This window comes from Anopheles nili, chromosome 3 (genome assembly GCF_943737925.1).
Source record: "Anopheles nili chromosome 3, idAnoNiliSN_F5_01, whole genome shotgun sequence".
Taxonomy (NCBI): domain Eukaryota; kingdom Metazoa; phylum Arthropoda; class Insecta; order Diptera; family Culicidae; genus Anopheles; species Anopheles nili.
The window spans coordinates 21,625,945-21,647,500 of record NC_071292.1 but is presented as its reverse complement, the minus strand read 5'-3'; the positions used below and the strand labels follow the sequence as shown (position 1 = coordinate 21,647,500).

Sequence of the window (21,556 nt, the reverse complement as noted above, 5' to 3'; positions counted from 1 at the left end):
AGGCGTATGGAAGCGTAGAGCGATCGTATATCCGCACGGAGACTGCCTTGAGGAGGTATCGGTTCTTTACGTTCGGATGGATTTTTTGTTGTTGTTGCCATCGTGCGTAGATCAGCTAAGAAGTAATTTAAACAAACCCTCTCCAAAGAGTATTATGCAGGCGCATACAGGGAGCACTCAGATACACACACAAACACACTCCGGAAAAGGCACACGCAAAGGGCGTGATGTAGTTGCGATGACGCCCGCAAAAGGAAGAAAAAGGAGTTATAAAATACACCCCCACACCGACACATACATCTGCAAATTCTTCTTTCCCGTGACACACAAACACACACACACACACACACACACACACAGGAGTTGTGACTGATCGAGCGGTGGCAGTGGGAGGAGAGATTTTCTTTCTCAGTTCGTCGTTTATTAGCGTTGCCGAGGTGCGGATTTTCCTCCGTCGGTTCCGCCGACCGATCGTCAATCACGCCCACACGCCCACACGGGAAAAAGGGGGTGAGAGGCACGGTGGCTCGGCGGGTGGGGGAGGGAAAATGCACGCGCAACCGAAGCAGTAAAGTGAAATTTCTAAATTACTAATCAGAGCCGACCTGGCGCGGTGCTTGCTAGGATGCTCGACAGGCTAGTGGCCAGGGATGACCGATGGAAGAGGACAAGGCGAGTGGGCTCATTTGAACGGATGCAGTGGAAATGTCCTTAGTTTTGTTAAAGCACAAACATAACATCAGGTATGTCGTCAGCCATATCACGAATCGGTCGTTTTGTAACTATTCAAATTTGTGAGTACGCTTGTGGCTGTTGTTGCTTTAAAATCTATAACCATCTACGAAAGTTATTTTAATGTTTTGATAAGATTTGTACCAACAATTTGTTAACTTGCTTGATACAGATTTTCTTGTATTTTTAAATTCAATCACCACAACAGCGTTACTCTACTTGCTTCAATTGAATGTAAGAGATTTTCCCCTTTCTACTGCATTTGTTCCGACGGCGCTGGCCCGCCTCAGCTTCTCCAAAATCGGCAATAAAGTACCGTTTGCTAGTGGACGATCGAGCACGAGCATCCTTACACCTAACCGAGTTGTATTATTAAAGCATTAGCAAGCAAACGAACAAACGAGAGCTCGCGGATTTGCTGGGGAAGCTGCGAGTCCAGCGACCCCCATGTACAATGTAGAAACCAGAATTAAATTAATGGAAAAAAATAAACATGCAAGAATCAAGTAAATAAACCACAATAATGCACAGATATGTACGTACACAGGCTACACGAGCGGCAGAACTACAGAAGCTAGGAGATTTCAGCAGCGAGCCCCACAACCATTCATCCCCGGTTAAGGACCGTAGAAGTCAGCGCGAACAACCTGAAGCCTGGTAAATGGAGTAGCAAAAATGACGGTGCAATCGAAATGTGTCCCCGAGAACGCGCGTGTGTGTCTGTGCTTGCGCCCGTAAGCCCAGATAGTCGGAAACAAATATGCGGAAAATTATCAACAGCAGCATGACTGTGATACATAAAGAGAAATGAAATATTATTAAACGTAATATAGAAACTAAAACCGATCGCATTGGGGCGAGTTATGGCGCAGCGCAGTAATAAAGAGCTACACAGCACCGATTCACCAATTACCATCGGCAGGTTGATTCTCACATAGAATACTCCGAATGAATCGAGTTCGAAAGGATTGTCGGAGGCAAAAAAGTATGACTTGGTCAGAAAAATGTATGGCTTAGGAGGCTATCTTATGCGTACGATCATGAGTGCCGTTGCTAGTGGTTACGACTCCGGCGGTGGCATTTATAGTAGTGTTAGAACTGGTAGTTGATTGCAGGCCGCTCATTATTCTTAAAACGTTCAGTATGGTACTTTCATCACTTGGCCCATTCGATTGGGTTTTCATTGTAAATTCGTTAATTCTGACCCGTCATTTAAACGATGATCTATTGAAAACCACCAGATGCTGAGCCACATTGACTACTGAATATTTTGCATCCTTCAAAAAGACGATGCGATGAATAAGATTCTTTACTAATTTCTTACGAATAGCACTCCAAATGCAGCTTTCATCACTCTCTAACATTTTTAGCATCTAGTTTCTGTACATCTAGATATAATTCAGCAAACAATTCTGTTTGAACAATTCGATCGATCACGTTTACTAATATAAAGAAAAATCATTTAATCTCATAGAAGGTAAGATGTTAAAGGAAACCATAATTTTGGCCAGCATCTAGTTACCTTCAATTTTGGCAGCAGCCTTTACTGACAGGGCATCATTTCATCGCACCACTCTAGGGATTGAATATAATGAAGCACCGAATAGGCAGAAAAGGCGAGGGAAATCTTGCAAACGCTTCTGTTGGCATTTACAAGATTTACGTGCTCGAGAGCCGGTGAAGAGGGAGGCAATCTACAGTCGCATTTCTTATAAAGTGAAAACTAAAGTTCGAAGACGATCGTGTAACAACCAGAGTGCTAGAAGTGGGTAAATTGTGAGCGCAAAGTGGCCAATAGAATTGAGACCAGTAAAGCTAGAACCGTTGATTTTGAGCGCTCGAAACCATATTGTGGAGCATTTGCATCTTCGATCAACTCGATCCAACTGTTCCCTATGGCTGACAATTGCGAAAGATTTATCAGTACATCAAAGCAGCGCCCGTTTTGTTGAACGTCAATTGTTTTGTTTTCTGCACTCTCCTGTTTGTTGCTTGTGGTTCGTAGTTTGATGTTCAAATTTAGCCCGTTAATATTGTGCTAGTTTACGGCTCACGGATAGTTTTTTGACATTTTTCTTACTATTAATGTGAACGAAACCAATGAAGGCTTCCCGTGTTTTCATGTTTATCTTGTTTCGCTGGACGAAAGGAGCGCCACGTGTTAGGTAGTCCATCGGATGAGAAGATTGATGCCACTTCTTTCCTTATAACGCTCGCGATTCCGTTTGTATATGCTATCTGTAGAAGCATTGTTGATTTTGTTAGAAAACCGGAGCAGAAAAAGGGCAAACCAATAGATTATGTAGTTCTAGCTCGTGTTAGTAGCGCGTACGTGTGTGGGCGATTCACAAGAAAGGAACAGCAAGGGCTAGAGCGTGAGTCAACGTAAACCAGAGTGAAAGGTGATAGAAAAAGCTGACAGTGATCGAACACCTTGGAGCAAAAATTATGCGAAAGATGAACGAGAAAACAAATGGAATAAAAGTGCGAACCAAAAACGCCTGCGCCCGCAAACGCTAATCTATGCGGACAGCATAATGAACGAAGCACGATCCACGATCGATCGAATGTGGGCTGCGATCGTGCCCAAGTTGTTTTGGGCGTGCGCATTGCATTGTACAGAACTTTCGTCCGATCGAATTAATAGCGATGGCGTGAAAATGGAAGAGCAAGTAGCATTTATTCTTTTCCTCTCTCTCTTTCGGTAAGTGCAGTAAGTACCCCGACACAACCCCACGCACAAACGTAAATCATACAATTTCAATCAATTATAAATAGGTAAGCCGATAGTTAATTGAAATTAAAGCAAATTGCGCGCGAATGGCGAATGAATCTACATAATTTAACGAACAATGATAAGCTAAGATTAAAAGAAATCCCAAACCACTCACCCACACAAAGAAAACGTAACGTTTAATAAGTAAATAGTAGATAAATATTAAAAATATATACATATACATATTACTAGTTATTACATATACATTACGCATATAATTATAGAGAAATGAATTAATAATGATAAAACGAACCATAGCGCGCCCCGTCGCACATGGTCTTACATCAACTGGCTGGTGGAGGGGGGTATGCGGGTGCGAACGGCAAAAGTCCTTTTGGTAGCTAATCCTTCAGTTTTTGCGCGCTCCGCCCGGGCATCCCCCCGTTCCAATACGAGCAAACTCGAGCGTTTTGAGCGTGAATTATAGCACCCACTTTCGGATGGACCGGCGGGCGGGATGGTGCGGGGTGCCGAGGCGCGGAGCGCAGCCCCCGCACCGGGCCGCCCGGTGGTTGGCCGAAATATTTAAGAAATTCTATGAATTTTTCATAAAAAAAAAACAAGTAAAGGTAAACCAAATTGTAAAGTTGAAGCTAACGTTTAAGGAAACATAATCAATTCTTTAGGACGTGAGTAGATAAAGGAAAGAGAAAGAGAGAGAGAGAAAGAGAGAGAGAGAGAAAGAGAGCTAGTAGGTAAAGCACAAGAGATAGAGAGTACGTGCGAGAGATCCCTATTGATATAAGAAACCAATTCGGAATGAATCCTTTGACTCGTAGATTTACGCTAGACTAGTGAAGGAATTTGAATTATATCAGGAAAGTATATTGGGACGGTCGGGGCCAGGCCCGTTGATTTAAAGGGCAGTGGAGGGTAGACAGAGTCCCTTCGGTGGAAGGGCATTGCAAGGATGCCGTTTACACGCACAACAGGCAGTAGACGAGACGTAGTACGGCGGTGTGTGGAGCGATGGCAGGACACACCCACACACCACCACAACACAAGGACACAAATGACGATATTGTTGAGTGAGCGATTTTCGAAATAAAATGAAGAGGAAGGAGTAAAGCAGTAAATAAACCCAAGTATTACAAATTAAAGCAAAATGGTGGCCAATCATTGAAATTAAGCGAATTATTAGAACAGTAGTGGAGGAGAAGGAAGCCAAAAAGGAAGGAAAAAAGTAAATAAAATTGCGTACGCGCGAGGACGAACAGGGCGACTTCCCGGAAACCCCAGGAACACCGGTACGGTTACCGTAGTTGCGGCAGCGGGCCGAGCGGGGTGGTGCAAGAGGCGAACGAAATTACATTACTATAAGGTTTAAGGACAATTTAAAGCAAGCGTATAAAGTTTAATTACAAATAAACCAAATTTAAACAACAACAAAAAACTGAGAGCATGAGAATTACCTGCGAATTGTGTGCCAAGCAAGGACAAACAGGGGGCGTTGAAGGTGGCGTTTCTTTAAGGTAGTGACGCAACACGTGGTGAGCGTCAGCTGGGATGAGGCGAGCCCGAGTCGGCTTCCTAGTGATGTGAAACGGAAATCGAACAGTTTAGGCCCAGTGCACGTTAGAAATCACATTCTACACACGACCAGAGTACTCTTTCGCACGATGCGGGTGCGATCTTTGGTCTTGCCCGTGTCCAACACTCGCGCATCCTGGTGGCGCGCTGTCGTTGGAAAACTCGAAACACATTCTGATTTTTTATCTCTCTCTTTCTCTCCCGCACTAGCACACTAGAATATGACACTCGCAGAGCCCGAGGCAGCTGGGGAGCAAAATTGAAGCAAAAGAGCAAAAAAAAACACACGACTTAAACTGTGGCATAAACTAAATCTCGAACCTTAATCGAATTTCAATAAAAGGAAAAGGCAAGAAAAGTACCGACACGAGCAAATCCCGAATACGAAATATAACTCGCACACACTTCCCAAAAAAAAAAAGGCGCAATTCACAGCAGTACGGAGCGAAGGAGTGCTCGACTGAAGTATGGCATACACTTTTCCAGGAATTTAAGGCTAATTTTGTTCGGATTAAACGTCTTTTGTGGAAAAGCGCTCGCAACACTCCCGGGATGAATGGAAATGCTAAGAGAAAGCTAGAAACCGCACCACAGGTAGAGCAGAAAAGCCTGCTAAATGTACCATATCATGAACAGGGGACGAATTGGCAACAGTCTTACCGGCTGCAGTGGCTGGAGGCTTCCTTGGAGGGCAAGCGGAAAATATTTCCCACCCCCAACAAAAACACGAACATTCGTTTGCCCGTTTACGTACGATCACTTGATCGATATCTATCCCAACGAAACACACGAAACAAAATCGAAAACGAATTCATATACGTTTAATGGGTTCTCTTAGTGGCTTCCATTATGGGTTGGAGTTAATTTTTATACCACTTATACGCCCCGTAGCAAGAACCCGGAGTTTTCGTAGGCTAGTTGTTTTTCACCACCGTGATTAAGTGATGACTGAATCGTACGCCGGAATCCGGTGCCAATCTAACCCCCCTGTCTGCCTGTTTGTAAGGAGCGCGTTGGCGCGAATTAGTTTATGCGTTTGTACCGGGCGCTTCCCCGTTCCTAGCTCGTTTCCTGGCCCAACGCACCAGCGGCCATTCGTATGCCACTTCCCATCTTTATTGGGTGAGGAAAGCCCGGCAGGATGGGAAAATGTAGACTTATTTTTTACTCACGCAATCGTGTGAGATTTTTCACTAGGCCAAACGTAGATTCAGCAGTTCCTCCAAAGGTCTGCTGCAAAGTCGATTCCCGCGGTCTCTTCGAGAGGTGCCAAAGGACCGTTGAGTGCCGGTAGTACAGGAACAAGGAAAATACACACACACACACTCACATACATACGCAGGTCCTCGCATATATTTTGGTAACGTTTTATACCACCACTCCTTGTACCAGAACGGAGCGCAGGTTCGATGACCGAAGGCACACGATAACAGACTGTAAAAGGACGATACAGACCGAACGGAAAAACGAAGAAAAACATACTTTGACGTTGACACTACACACAAAAACACGCCATGCAATCCACACGTACCACACGGACACACGTACAATTTTCTATGCCGTTTACATAAATTTGATAAATGTGAATATTTTAATTAGTAAACAATACTAAACAAAAAGCACCCACGATACACGAGGCACAGCTCAGTTGCCGCGACACAACCTCGTTATCGAAGTGCACCGGGATCGGGTTGGCAACTTGAGTCCGGTTGTAAGAATTGAAACTAAAAAGCAAAAGCTAATCTAAAATCGTCTAAGTAAAACATTTAAACAAAAGCATACACACTCGCCGGCTGGCGGCAAAGAGAACGAAATATGAACGTAAACGTGTAGATCCGAAGCTGCTCTCAGTGCGGGTTAAATGTGTATCCTAATTCCCAATGCCCATTTTTGACCACTTTTTATCGTGTGTAAATTTCCCGATAGTCTTCTTCCACTCATCTTAAACCATACATCGCTTTCATATTCGCATCGCATCGCGATGTATGCTCTGTTTTTACTTATTTTGCTAAGTTCATTGAATCAGAACATTTTCACTTTAGTATTCTACTTGTATTTCCACAGTTTAAATTCACTCTCTCTCTCTTTGTGTCAATTGGCAAATAAGGTAATGCAGGATGTTGGCCTTCTACTAAATTTTAAACACCTTTTAAAATATAATGATCATTAACTGCTCCGATCGCTTCATACTAAGAGCATACGTAACCCACCCCAAACGTTCAACTTCGGTTTCATCCTTTCTCCCCTAAAGTTTAAGCATCTTACTAAGCAATAATTCAATGCATCCTTTACAAATTTGTCGTAATAAAGAGAACGAAACACTATTGGGAACGTCGCTCATCAACATATAGCGAGCTCAAGGGAGGAAAACTACATACATAACTAGACGTACACGAGCAAGGGCGGTGCAGGCACCTGCAGTGCACAGGGAGAAAAGCGAGAAGCTTAACTTTAACGGCACACGCAGGCAGTAATTGAGGCAGCAAAGAAGCGAAAAGCGTAGCGGTTAAAACCCAACCAGATGAACAGCGTTTGCCCATTCCTCATTTCCCTTGCGCAGCAGGGCGCTCCGTTGCACGATTCGAACATTCGACGTTCACCACCATTTGTAGATATGACATTTAAAACAAATTAATAATCGATTTAAACCGACGGGCAGCGTGGGTTTAAAACGTGGGGACATCATAGGCGCGATATGCACCATGCCGATGATATTGAGCCCTTTTTTGTCCGTGCGGGCGCGTAGAGCAAACGAACTAGATTAAATTTAATCAACACTCCTCCCTAGAACGGGATGAGCAATGGTCCCGCAAAAACACCCGCCAACTATCATAAAGCGACCGTGAATTCTGCACGCCGGAAAACACGCCCACACACACGCGCGTGCGAGCGTATGCAAAGGAAAACCAAACTCAAGATTAGACTGCCATTAAAGGTAGAACGCGTTGACGGTGCGTGAAGAACCGCTTGTGTTCTAAAAGCTAGCAAACTAATGAATCATTCTCCAACGACACCGGAAACCGGTTCGAGAAAGGCTTCAATGATCGAAGCAGGCGTACCCGTGGGCTACTGCCAGGAGCAGGCTCGATCACTGGGAGCCACGCTAGCATGCGAAGGAGCGAAAGCTTCTTTTCAATACACTAACACTCGCACCGATACAGTAAACCTACATAAAACCTACACCCCCCCACTTGGTGGCAGTATTTGATCCAGAAAGCTCTTCGTCAGCACGGCAATTGGGACGCGAAGGGCAAAGTGCACCCTTGCGGACCGTTTTGAATCTCTCTCTCTCTTTCGAGGCAAATGCCAATGGGTCTGCCCGTCAGGCGAATGTGATTTTGTACATATTAAGAAACTCTTAGGAACTCAAAGGAAAATCATAAGCAGAGTATATAGCGTAGCGTCGGTCAAGTGGCGAAGGGAAAGGCAAACGGAAGGTTGAAATATTGAAACAAATTGCGCAGGGGAGAGTGAGTGAGAGACAGAAAGGCGGCAAAAAAAAATACGTTATTAATACACTTGAAACAGGAACCACTGAACATTTCACTGGTAAAGGCGCCATCGGTCGGGGAGGGGAGGGCCGAGCGGGTTTTGTGCTCGAGCTGCACTCATTTCCAACCTTCGAATGTCAATCGTTTCGTACGTCGGAGATATTGAAGAAAAACGACGAGATTTAAAGCAAAAAAAAAACAACAAACAGTTTAAGCGTATTTGCAGAGTAAAATATTAATAAAAACTAATAAAAAAAATCAACTGAAAATATAAATATAATGCAAATGGTTTCGTTGCAAGCAAGACAGAAATATTAGTAAAATTCTACACACTCAGAAACGTAAAAAAGCAAGCATGAAGGACCGCAGAAAACGTATCCGGTAAATCGACTTTATGTCTCGATTAGTCACCCGAAACGAACGTTTTGTTATGTTAGTGTAAAAGTAAAAGCAACCGATGAACAGAAAATTAATTACATAACATATAAAAAAACACTGGTACACCATATCAGCATGGGCAGTAAGTTAAATACTCAACACAAACGGCCAAGCCAGGCATTCGGGTAACAAATAGCTCTTTTTTCCTACTCTCACTGTCAATAAATTAAATACACATGGAAAACAAAACACGATGAAACAAAGGTAGACAACGTTGTGGTTGCCATTCAAATCAGTACCACAACTAAAGATATGAAGTAACAAGCAGTAAAAAAAATGCAGCAAGTATAAGCAAAAGTGAAATGGCGTAACAATGACATAAAATAAATCATGCTGTTCAAAACACTCTAGACAAATCACGAAACAAGTCCTAAAACGTACTAAAAATTCGAAACATAACAACCACCTGTACACATACCATAGCAGTATTACACCCAAGAAAAAAAACAACATTTACTGATGTTACATAAATACCACCCAAGAAAAAAAAAGGAAAGTCAAACGAACAACCGCAGATGCCAAGAACACCATCATACATTTACCGTTGATTTGCAAGCAAAGCATGCCAATGCCGGAATTTATGTACCAACCTTTGAATGTTGCCGAAACAGTAAGAGGGTAATGTACACTTTTATGGTTCATTAAGGATGTAATTCACAATGTGTTTTGTTGCGTTTACGAGAAGAAAACAAAAGCGCAAGAAGCGATCTAAGCAATTATGATTTAGTGCGATCGGTTAGTTATCGTATGGAATGTCGAATGAGGATGAAGAGTTGTGAACAGAAATAGAAGAATATTCCGATCTTTAATCGCTAACGAAGCAAAATGTACGAGATTTATACTCGAATTCAATTCAAACTAGCCAAAAATTGTTACGAAACCCACTCGAAGCGACCATACACTAACTCTTGCATGCGTGCGTGATAGGACGAAAGGCAGACGATGGCAAGGTACCACAGGGCATACAAATGCTGCGCCTAGACGGCGTAGACAGAAGCCGATAGTACGCATATTGCAAGGGAAACATAGGTTCAATAAACACAAAGGTAGACGGAAGAAGTAAGAACAAACAAACAGCCAAAACGCACGCGGTATGAGATACGATTATAGTTTGCAGGTCAGTACATTTTGTAATTACCACTTTGAAAGCAGATTGAAACCGAGCAGCAGCAGCAAGATTTAATCATAAAGTATTAAAACGAAATGAAAAGAAAAGGTAAAACATGCAGAATACATGAGAGAAAATCTAGCAGACGACGAATACGGACGAACGTGAGAAGGCGAGATTGTAGTGACAGAGATAGTCAAATCAAGCGAAGGATTGAGGGGTGGACTCTGAAAATACGTTTCTGATAATAAATTAAAAAATTGACAAAAAATTAATCAAGTGGCTCTCGTGTACTTGTCCATCGGTTTAGGTTGTTAAATCGTTTGTAAAAGGTAAGTATGCGGTGCTTTGTTGCGTGTAAAAAGCTGCATCATATTACGATCCTTTTTGTGTGTATGCTAGCTAACATTGAGCCGTGCTTTTCGCATGGAAAAGCTGCACTCTTGATGTACCAGCCAAGTAGTATCGTAAATATATCACCATCTGTATCTATTGCAACAAGTGTCGGTATTTTGTGATATCGTTGGGGGTATAGCTCAGTGGTAGAGCATTCGACTGCAGATCGAGAGGTCCCCGGTTCAAACCCGAGTGCCCCCTGAGTGAAGAGAAGATACTACAAGCATATTAGATATTGAATGTTGATGCCGATTGATCAACATTGAATAATAATAATGCCTGTGGTGGATGCAACATCATTTTTGGTAGTGTAAAGTAAAGAGGTAAAGTCTTTTAAAGGACATAAGCTTCATTTTGGTAGGGCTAGAACTCACGCTATGTTATGAATTTTTGAAGCATTTTACGACTTTATTGTTAAATATTTTATTTTGAAATATCTAGACTTGTTTCAAATTGAATTAGTTTGAATACTGAACATAAAATAGATTTAACGTTAATCTATTAAATTTAAATAAAATGAAACAAATCATGTTGTTTCATTTAAAAGGTTCATCGTTTTGTTTTTTAGTAAAAGTATTCTTAAAAAAAAGTGTGTTAAAGAAGGTGAAACAAATGACTATTTGCTCGGATCTTTAAGTATCTCCAACCCAATCACCTGTTCCCGTGGTGTAGTGGTTATCACATCCGCCTAACACGCGGAAGGCCCCCGGTTCGATCCCGGGCGGAAACAAATCGATCTACCTTTTGTAAAAACAAACAAAACATTAATAATTTTACTTCCCATAGACACAGTAAACCTGAAAATAGATATATTATATACAATGTTGATTGAATTACATGTTTTAGTGCATGTTATCGATTTTTTACTTTCATTTATTTTTGCAACAAATCAAAAATAGTTTCTGAAAAACTGTATGATTGATGTCGCTCTACCAAGTGAAAGATCGATTTAATACGATACCAGGTAATATCCTACCTAGTCGTTCTACCCCTAGCTAGTCCCATTTAGAATCCGTGCAATAATACTTCTTCTAATCGATTTGCAACCCAAAGTTCCAGGATCATAAATCAAGCCATCAGAATTAGGCAAACTCCAGGAAAACTCCGGCCCTCAGCTTTATGGTCATAGTCACAGTTTTACAACTCAAGCCCGACCTCGACCTGGTAGCGTTTTCTCGGGAAACAGGGTACAGTTTTCCGGTGGCCACAGCCACGGCCCATTGGCTGTTTGCTATGATTTGTGGGACCGTATTTACCGCACTCGTTACGACAATCAGACAAGACACCGAACCAGCTAACGTGGACACGGTTGACAGCGCCGCAGAGGGATAATTTTTCGTGCCACACAACGTTTGGCGTCCCATTTCACGAATCGTAGCTGTCCTCACATACAGCAACCTCACGAGAGCGACGGGATTTTTTTGTGTGTGCTGCCAACCACCCTTTTCTACCGGAACCGGCGCTTTAGGTTCGGTCGCGATTGGTTAGCCGCTGTTGTTGTTTTGATAGAGTGTTTTCGCCTGCTACTCAAATATTTACCACCCGCTTATGAGAAAGTAAAATAAAATCAGTGTGGGTGAAGTCAACGTTGCAGTGGCTCTAGAACAGTGGTGGGCCGGGTAGAAGACGCAGATAAGATAATTGATTTAATGCGGTTTATATTCTCCAAAGTAGAATCAATTACTCACGTGCTTCAAATACGAGATTTTTAATGAATGAGTCCTATTTGTATCTTTAAGGTTTTGAATTTTCTATTTTTAAACACATTTCATTCAGTTATTTTTTATTGATTTGTGTCTTTTACCTAGGGATTGTTTTAAAATTTACAAAACCCATTTTTAGGAGTAGATTAGTAATAGTTTTTCGCGTGTATTAGTATGTACAATATACGTAAAAAAACGTTATTCGTTTTTCAAAGAAACATGTCTTGTAATTTCAAACATTGGTCGAATTTATCAATTAAATGATCCTAATTGATCAATTTGAACGATTTTCATCTTAATACCATACATTTTCCACAAGCAAAGACAATTTCCATTAGGTTACTTTACGTCCCACCCTCGGCTCGGCTACAACAAAGACGGAACATATCTATGCACACCTATCCCTCTTGCCGCAACAAACTCCCTTTGGTGACACCGACACCCCGTTTTTCCTCACGCATAGGCTAACCCCCACGGGCGAATCGTTCATACATTTTTCCGTTTCTGTGTCCTCCCCCAAGCACCTCCCTCCTCTCTCTTTCTCTTCGCCACCCACCACCCGTTAGTTCGTGCACACATCAACTGTCATCCACCTTCGGGCATACATGCACACGCCAGAAAGGCACGTGCTCGACTATTTGCATATGTATGCGCGGTCATTTGCACGCGGTCATTTTTCCGCCACTTTCTTGGTGCTGCATTTTTTCGAAATATGAAATCTTCCCCCCTTTCCGTAAGGGCCACATTCGCTTTCCCTGTCCAACAAGTGCCTCCTTCCAAACCACATTTCCCGTTCCGAGGGGAAAAACCGCGAGTTTCAAACTTTAACGCGCGAACGCAACGTACCACCGAGAGAGATGTGTTGCGCTCGCAAGACGCGCGCACCCTCAACGCACCCCATAACGTGCCTTCAACCCCATACGCAAAAGCCCGCTTATCTCGCTTGCCCGTGCGTGCGTGCGCGCGCGAGAAAATACGCCCAAGAGCACACCGCGCTCGGTTCGCTGGGCGTGTGTCTCTCGTTTCGCGCACGCACACCACCACGGACCGCATGCGCGCGTACGGCCGCAAAAGGGAGGCGACCGGTGGCGCGAATTGTCGCGCGATTGTCCGCGGCGAACCCGGGTGGACGAAAATTACTTATCAACAACGGCCCGCACCGGTTCAGTCCACCGGAATCAGCCAAGCAAAGCGGATCGGAAATCGGAACCCGGACCATCCGATCCGATCGCTGGGGGATTTTTTTTTGTTTGTTTCGACTCCCATTCTAGTTGCAGTGCAGTTTTTCCTCCGTGGCAAGTGAAAACAAAAATTCTCTAGTGCTTCGCGAAACGGCCACTAGCGCAGACTGGTGGTGCGTTCGCGAGTGCTCGCGTGATTAGCACGTGCTTGTTCGCGTTCAACCGCCAACGCGTTCGTTCAGTTGCGTTCGAAATCGTTGTCCCACGCGGCTATTCTGAGACGTGCAGCCGAAAAGCGCGTTCGAGTTTCGCTAACTTGTAACGGGGTAATAATAAAACGGGTGTGATTAGCGCTTAGACGGACGTGATCCGGACCGTCACCGTAAGATCCCCTTCGTGGACGTCGTAACGTGTATGTAAGTTCCATGGGGCGAGCGTACATTTTACGACCTCCTGCCGTATCGTTCGAAATGGATCGCCATCACCGTCGATGGTGATCCGTGAGGTGAGGCGTGCGAGAACGGTTGCATAAGTCGTCGCCATATTCGACCCCGGGAGTGGGATGGGTTCGGTAAACGGTTCCATTACGGCTACTGTTTCAGCTAATCAGCCGTTATTAAGTGACTAATAAACGCTTAGCAAACAAGCCGAAAAATAAAACCAAACAACCAAGGTTTCGGTTTTCGGTGCATTTAGTGCGAATGCGTTCGGGTGAAAAATGTGTGGAGTTATTTTCTGCACTCCAATGATACGACCGAAAAGAAGCTTAAAGTTCAGCGCCCGTTGAAAAACGGCCACCAAAACGCCCGCGGGCCGGAAAGAGGAAACCGTATGGGACTGTCGTGCCGTGTGACAGGAAATCCGGCGGCTAACGTAAGGTAAAGTGAACGAACAAAGCCGAAGGGGCTTAAATTTAAAGGCAAAGCAAATCAGCTCCCGCACACGTTATCTTACGCTGAAACCACGAGTGACTGTGTGTGATTGTTTTCTTTTTTTTTTGCTCTGCTGTTTGTTACTTTTTAATACGATTTACAACAATTTCCACACAGTGGATAAGCTGTTTCGGTGTACTAGCGGCCAACGCCGCGCACGGTACTGGTTTGAGCCTGATTTAACGTGCCCCTTTTTTTTTGTTTGCTGTTATCAAGATTGCTCCGTGGGGAGCACGTGAAAGAATTAAAACTCGATTAACAACAACTCTATCGAAGAATAGAGCAGTGATTTATTGTGCGGATTAAAATGGAACACGGGCGTGTGATTAATTGTCGCGGAGTGCCGATCGACCAGTCGGCTTGAAGTACCAAGCGCCTCCATCGAGGCTTGTGGCAAAGTATAGTAACGGTGCAAGTTTACCGATTTCTCTCGAAAATTCAAAATAATAACAGATATTCGTTGTATGAGGATTTCAAAAGGCATAAAATACTCAAATTTATAAATATTGCTCTAGCAAGACACACGAACAACTAGAAAATAAGCCCACCTTAGGACCCGGAAGATAACGAAAGTTGCAAAAAGCCCCAAGAGATTTGATGGTTTCGACAACAGCGCGCATCGACTCGTTGGCCGAATCTTATCGGACGCCATAAGGCATCCTTATCGTGGAAACAAAACCCAGTCCAGTCAGATTGTGTCGTTTCATCTGGCTGTATTTTTTAATATGCCTATCCCACCAACCAAAAGGTTGGCCCAAGGCCGCACAAAACGCCTGGATACTGATGGCTGGGTCTATTTAAATTCCACACACCCATACCCGCACGCACGGTTGTGTAAAGCAGGAAGCGTTAACACCGAATCAGGGCAGACGGCGTTCGCGTTGTCAATAGACGGATTTCTGATCCTTAAGTGGTTAATCGGGCGCGGCTCGTGCGAATGAAGACGATCGCATGAGATGCAGCGCTAGATTGTGAAAGACTCGCCCGTGCGTCCCCGCAGGAAGCGTTCGTTATTGACATTAATATTTTTATTATTATACCCACAGCCGTGAGGCGTTATAATTTATTTCGTCTCGTCTTGTATTTTTGCGTCTCGGTAACCGGAGAAACTGGCTCACATCGTTCTCCGGGGTGCGTTCACGAGCCGAGCACGCGTGCAGCGGGCTTATTTATAGCGCTCGATTAACGATGATGTACCACCAAAACTAGTCCGCTCCTTCCGTTGTCTTGTTTTTATTTCGATTTCTTTAAAGGTGCGCCATCCAAAACGGCACGCTTCCCGGACACCAAATGGCGCCTGCCAAATCCGACCACCGGCGCGCGTTATAAACGGGGGGGGTTAAATATAGATCAATTAATTAGTGCGCCGTAAATTCACTCCACACACACGGTTCGATTGAGATGTAAAATTTTGATACTCTACCAACCTCCCGGCGTGTGCCAAGAATAGATACCTGTGGGGGCATGGGTCCGAGATTTAGGCTAACTCTTTCGCCACTCCGCAACGCAGAGATTCTTGATCCATCGAACAAACGATCACTGCTAAAACAATAAACGTAAATTAAAACGCTTCTTTCGCTCTTTATCGTGCGTTTTATTGACCGTTCTCTCTTGTGGTGCTGATCAGCAACGCATTCTTTCTCAAAAGGTGCGAACGAGTAAGGAGTATTAAAACGATCCCGATGATCGAGATCGTTTCAGGAGAAAAATATATGTATAAAAAAAAGGCACGCCATCCACCACAAAGCGTGTTGTTGATGTTAAACGAGCTATTTCATGTTCGACCTTGGCTGCTGGCGATTGCATCGCACGTCCTACCAATCTTCGCCCGATTGCCAATCTTGGGAATGTTTGTTTGCCTAGCTTTTGAGAGGATGTGTTACTTGAAACAAGCGCATTCCGTTTGTTAACCTTGCAGGTTACTTTAGGCTTTATTTAACCTTGTTGATCTCATGCTACCCGATCGAAGGTTCGAGGAAATTTCTGCGTTTTTTTTTTCAAGTAACCGGTGGTATCATGTTTATCTCTCTTATCTGCAGCAGCCGCTCCGTGGGGATGGAGCAACCACACAAACACCCCCACGGTGGGAAGAAAATTGAAAGCGATAAGCTTGGCTCGGTTGTAGTACTATCGATCTTTCTTCACAACCACCCACTACGGAACAAACAGATCCACTGATCCACATAGGATAGAGGTTTGCATCACCCTTCTGTGGTGTTTAAAGAACGCAAAATTCTTTCAACCGAAAATGATCCCGCACACCGAAGTGGGAGTAGCGATCGCAACGGAATCCCTTGGGATGTCTGATGGCAAGCTAGCTGGGTTTACTGGCCTCCGGTTGACAGAGTACAGCTGGTTTCAAACGAGTTTTTCTCGCAGGGATTTTCGTTGCACCAGTTGTCTTCCTCATGGTTTTATCTTACGATACTGCTGGGAAGCTCGATAAACAAAGATAAAAACAATACCCAGCGAACTTTCGCCCCATGCGGGTAATCCCGGCCAGATGGCACTGCCAGCGACACGTATGGCATCAAAATGGCGTCTTTGACCGACCTTTCGCCCTATCGCACCGAACGGTAAGCTTTGTTGGGATAATCGAGCGGTTGATCTAGTTTGCTCCATTTGCTGCTAGTTGGGAGCTGAACTCTTTTTGGCCAACCCCAGGTTGTTCCTCGCGTGCCCTCGCTAAGCGGTGTGCGATAAGCGACGGCGATAAGCTGACGGGGGTGGTGTATGAACCGGAAGCTCCTGAGAATTCCCCCTGATGCCGATCAATCAGCATTCGAACGCAGGTGTCTGTCGATATTCAGGGCCAGCTTGGTCGGGATCGCTACCCTCTTTGCGGTTGCAAACGCTCGAGACCGTGGACGGGTTTGTTGGTTTGCGGTAATTCCGCGTGGGTTATTGTTATCACCTACCGCTGAAGTACCCTTTCGACAGATGTTGTGCAGATAGCATCATAAACTCGTGCTTGCAACCGAACGTCGGTTTGGGATCGGTGCGAGTACGGCATATAGCTTTCATTGGCAGGTGAATAAATTGAACGGTCAATATGAGTAGCTACGTCTGCATCGATGGTGATGAATCATACCGGAGGCCATGTAGATATTTATCTTACACCCATGTATACAGCCATGTAGATATTGTCTCGGATGTTCATGAAATCAAGTTTTTTTTAAACAATAAAAATTCAAAAAAACGGAATAAATTGGGAATTAAGTAAATTAAATAGATATGAAAATATTAGAATAACTTGAAATAAAGTGTAAGCCATTATTTTTAATCCATAGTAGAGTAATAATTAAATTAAAATAGATCAGATTTCGTTTTCTATAAATGAAAAAAATACAGATTTCTTTTTGAAAAATCTAACTGGTCTTGAAATGTGCATCCCATCGGGATTGCTTGCAAGGGTTAATGATGCTTTAATTAGACCGGAAGTATCAATCAAATGCAACGCCTTGGAATCATCTCGTCGGCTGGCTCATGCAATTCCGCCCCAATTCGGACAACAATGTCTCCGTCATACTACCCGCTTTTGTTACACATTAACTGCTATCTGGAGACATTCATCACGTGCCAAACGTTCGCCGATGTACGCGTACCACCAGTTCAGATAACGAACACCTCGGAACAATAGCTATTTATGGTTCTTCGCACGGCGATGAGCGAACGAATGCAAACGCCAGTAAAAATGGTGCAACAGTTTAGCGTGATATTTGCACCGATCTTTCGCGTGCCGTAACCGTTTCGCGGATTAACGAATTTTCGTTGCATTTAAACCACCTGCGGGCGTTTTTATTTTATTCGATATAAACCTTCTTGAAGCATACACTCACGGCAAAGTTTCTACGCCAGTTCAAACCACCCACTCCCAAGAGCGCGTCGGATGTTGCAAATGTCACGGCGGGACGGTAACGCACCCGTAACGGTCTATTTTAGGGTACTTGCCTCAAAAAGTCGAAAATTAACAAATCTCGTTCCGGTGGCGAACGTCGGGCACGACTTTCGTGGCGGCATCCGCTTTGTGGTCGTTTAGCAGCTTTAATATATTCCGTTCCGGGGCCACATTTCCACGACGTCGCAATCCTGGAAGGGGGCGACCTATGCACGCGTTTGGTTCGTGAATATAACAGGAGGCGAAAAAAAAAACGCCACAAAACATGAAAAGGAAACACTCGAACTCGAACTGTGTACGAGCCGCAAACGGGTGGGAACGATTTTGTTTAGTTCGGTTTTTGCAACTAGCCGCTTTACCTTGGGCATAATTTGCGAAACAAATGTCTCGCCTCGCCGGTCGTGGTCGCGTGGCAATAAAGTGCCAATCCATGGCCTACTGCCTCAATGCAGCCGTTGACACCGGCGTACAACGGTGAAGGTGAACAGAGTTTTCCTAGGGCTAGGTCGAGAACGGGAGCGAGAGAAAGCATATGAACGAGTGCGGTTCTCGCGGAAAACAAAACAAAAATCAGAACTCACCCCGCTAAAGTTCGTGCCAAGCTTTATTTTATGCTCGCTGGGGTCGTAATTTTCAAAAAAGTGGGCCACAATTTTCGTGACTCGCCGTGCCGCCGTAAGTGGATGCGTTTTTTTTTTCATTTCTTTCTACAGTCGCCCATCGTGGTCGTTTCTCCATTTCCTTTGGTAGATCCTTTCCCGCTCACTCGAAGGGTGGCCCGATTGTCGATCGCCTGCTAGCCGTCTCGCTAATGCTTCCGTTTGCATGCGCTCCTTTCCATGCTGCCTGTATCGCTTCAAGCACCGTCGGTGTAAACAAAGGGCAGGGAAATGACATGATTTTCTCGGCGTCCGAGGTTTGGTCTTCCACCCGCACATCAACCCAGGCCGTATCTAGTTTTCCGGCCGTTGTGTGTTTGGCGGCATGGAAAACGTCCGGCTTGTTTGAAGGTGTGCGGTGGTCCCACCCTAGGCCAGAGGTTCGTTCCTTCGCGAGGAAATTGACGATTGTTTCGGGGTCTATTTTTAGCCACTGACGAGTCACCGTCCCACCCCCAACGCGTTGTTCGTTGGCCGTTTGTTTCCCTCGTGACACGATGGGGGAATGTCGCTTTCATTAAGGGTATGGTTTCACATGTCCGCGAACTCGCGGACTCTTTTAACGTATGTTGTTGGTGCACTGGGCACAGGGAATCACACTTTTACGCGACCGGGACCGTGTGTTCCGGTTTGGATTTGTAAAAATGTATTACTGGGTTGTAAGGCGTGTAGTTCCAATGTCAGTTCCGCTTTCGAGTCCTTGACCCATGTGATAGGCCATCTACATTAAGAAGGACATTCACGACTCCTTTTTATTAAATTTCAAATTTATCCTGCTACAATTGCCTGCTTAAAGAATTTGTTATTTCAGTAACAACGCGGGATACAAGTGTTTTAAAAAAGTGGTACAATCCCAACAACGATATTTTACAGTTTTCCATTGAATTCCTGTTTTCTCAACCCCCAAGCTTCTCCCTTCTATTGATCGTGTCCACACACAGATGGGACACGCTGTGCATTCCCAACCAACTCTTCACGAACGACGGACACGAACCCACAAAAGAACTCACTGACGTCGTCCTTCTCGTCTCTGTTCGCTTCCCACTCTGCCCTAGCGTGTGCAATTTGTGTCACATTTCAAAAAAGGTAACCAGCACGAGCGAATTCATTCACGACATTCTGCCCGCTCGCCGGTGCGTGACGGTAAACAGCCTACTCGCGTCCTGGGTGACGTCGTGCTCTAATGAACGTCTAATCACGGAAGCGTTCGAGGTCCCCTGGGGTCGTTTAGAACACGCGGCTGGGTTTTGGAGCCTTGTTTTTTTTGTTGCTGTCTTCATTTGTCGAGGTTGATTTCCACTGCATCGGTCAACGACGGGAACGCCCGCTTCGTCGAGGACGAGTTCTTTGGTGGCATTTTGATGGCAGCTCAGGACACAAAGCAGGAAAAGTAGGTCGCCACTGGAAATGATAATCAGTGCCCAAGGAAAGGATTATTGTCATGTTTGGCTCGTAAAATCGATTCGACTATGTTTTCGTCGTCTAGTTCCGTAGGTAAACACGGCTAAGTGAGATTGCATCCGCTCCAAACCCGTTTCACAAATGGAGACGTTTGTCAAAAATAAATATTTCTAAATCACCTCGAAAAACCATCGATCGGAAAGGCAAGCTTTTTTTTTGAGTGCATGTGGCTAATCATCAAGCCGTTATATCTATTAACGCGTCCGCTGGGATGATTCTGGTAGCGTTTTGCGTTGCGACGGCAACGTCCACCAGCCTCGACGGTTGGGAACAGGCTTTGCTTGCGATTCATTAGCACCTGCCTGATGTCAGTGACGCTGTCCCGGCCCGGCCGGTTGGAATATGTTAACCACACTCTACCGCTCGCGTACGTTCGGATTGCTCACAAAAAACACACTCTTAGACGGGAATCGATCGATCGGGGTGTTAGGATGGTTAGCGATCGTGTGAATTGCTACAATTAAACGAGATCACTTGCCGCAAAACACATCCGATTGAAGCTTTCAATCTAAAGCAACGACGACATCTCAGCCCACGGAAGTCATCTCTGGGATGATCTGCAAGCGCTTAGTGGCACGTTTTTAAGTCGTATATGCAAATTTCGATCATCCATCATGCAGTGATGTGTTAATTGAAGTCAGCTGCACGTCGACCCTGAAAGACTAGCCCCCCCGAGGGGACAAAGGAATTTTAAATCACGCAGCTAGGCCACCGCTGGCTTGTACGGGTTTAGAATGCGCCAGAGTCTCTATTGTACTGCTCGTTCAAGGCGAGATCAACGCCCGAGATTGGAAGATCTTTGGATTTGCGTCCCAAAAAACAGGGCAAAATAATAGCTCTTATATCCTCGCGTTGACGGCAACTGACGTTCGTTGACGTTCTTATCGCTTAGAATGGGTCATGAAAAATAGATGAGTCACATTGTCAGTTTGCCCTTCGATTTATGAGGGAGCCACCTTCCTACTGGCATGTAAATCTCCCTCCCTTCTGGGTCCAGAAACCACCCAGGTGTTGTTCGCCGCCTATTGACACTTTCCCGCACACGTACCGCTTCAGATCGCGCGTGAAGTGTTGCTCTAAGCACACCATCGCCATCAATTAGCCGCTACAGTGAAACAACATTAGCGATCGGCCGGAAACGATGCAGAAACGCACCGAGCGCGACGGCAAACATTTGTTCTTGGTCTTGGGGTGGTACACAAACCGGGACCGGGGCCGTTTTGTGCGCGACGCGTGCCGATACCGGCCGTG

The 21,556-nt window shown here is 44.8% G+C and overlaps 2 non-coding genes across 2 annotated transcripts; both read left to right on the top strand.

The window, feature by feature from the left end:
- The first annotated feature begins 10,600 nt into the window (after nt 1-10,600).
- Nucleotides 10,601-10,672, top strand: Trnac-gca (transfer RNA cysteine (anticodon GCA)). The gene has a single exon. It is a non-coding gene; the product is annotated as a tRNA-Cys (tRNA).
- Nucleotides 10,673-11,128: 456 nt separating this feature from the next.
- On the top strand, nt 11,129-11,201 carry Trnav-aac (transfer RNA valine (anticodon AAC)). Its single transcript has one exon. It is a non-coding gene; the product is annotated as a tRNA-Val (tRNA).
- Nucleotides 11,202-21,556: the final 10,355 nt, after the last annotated feature.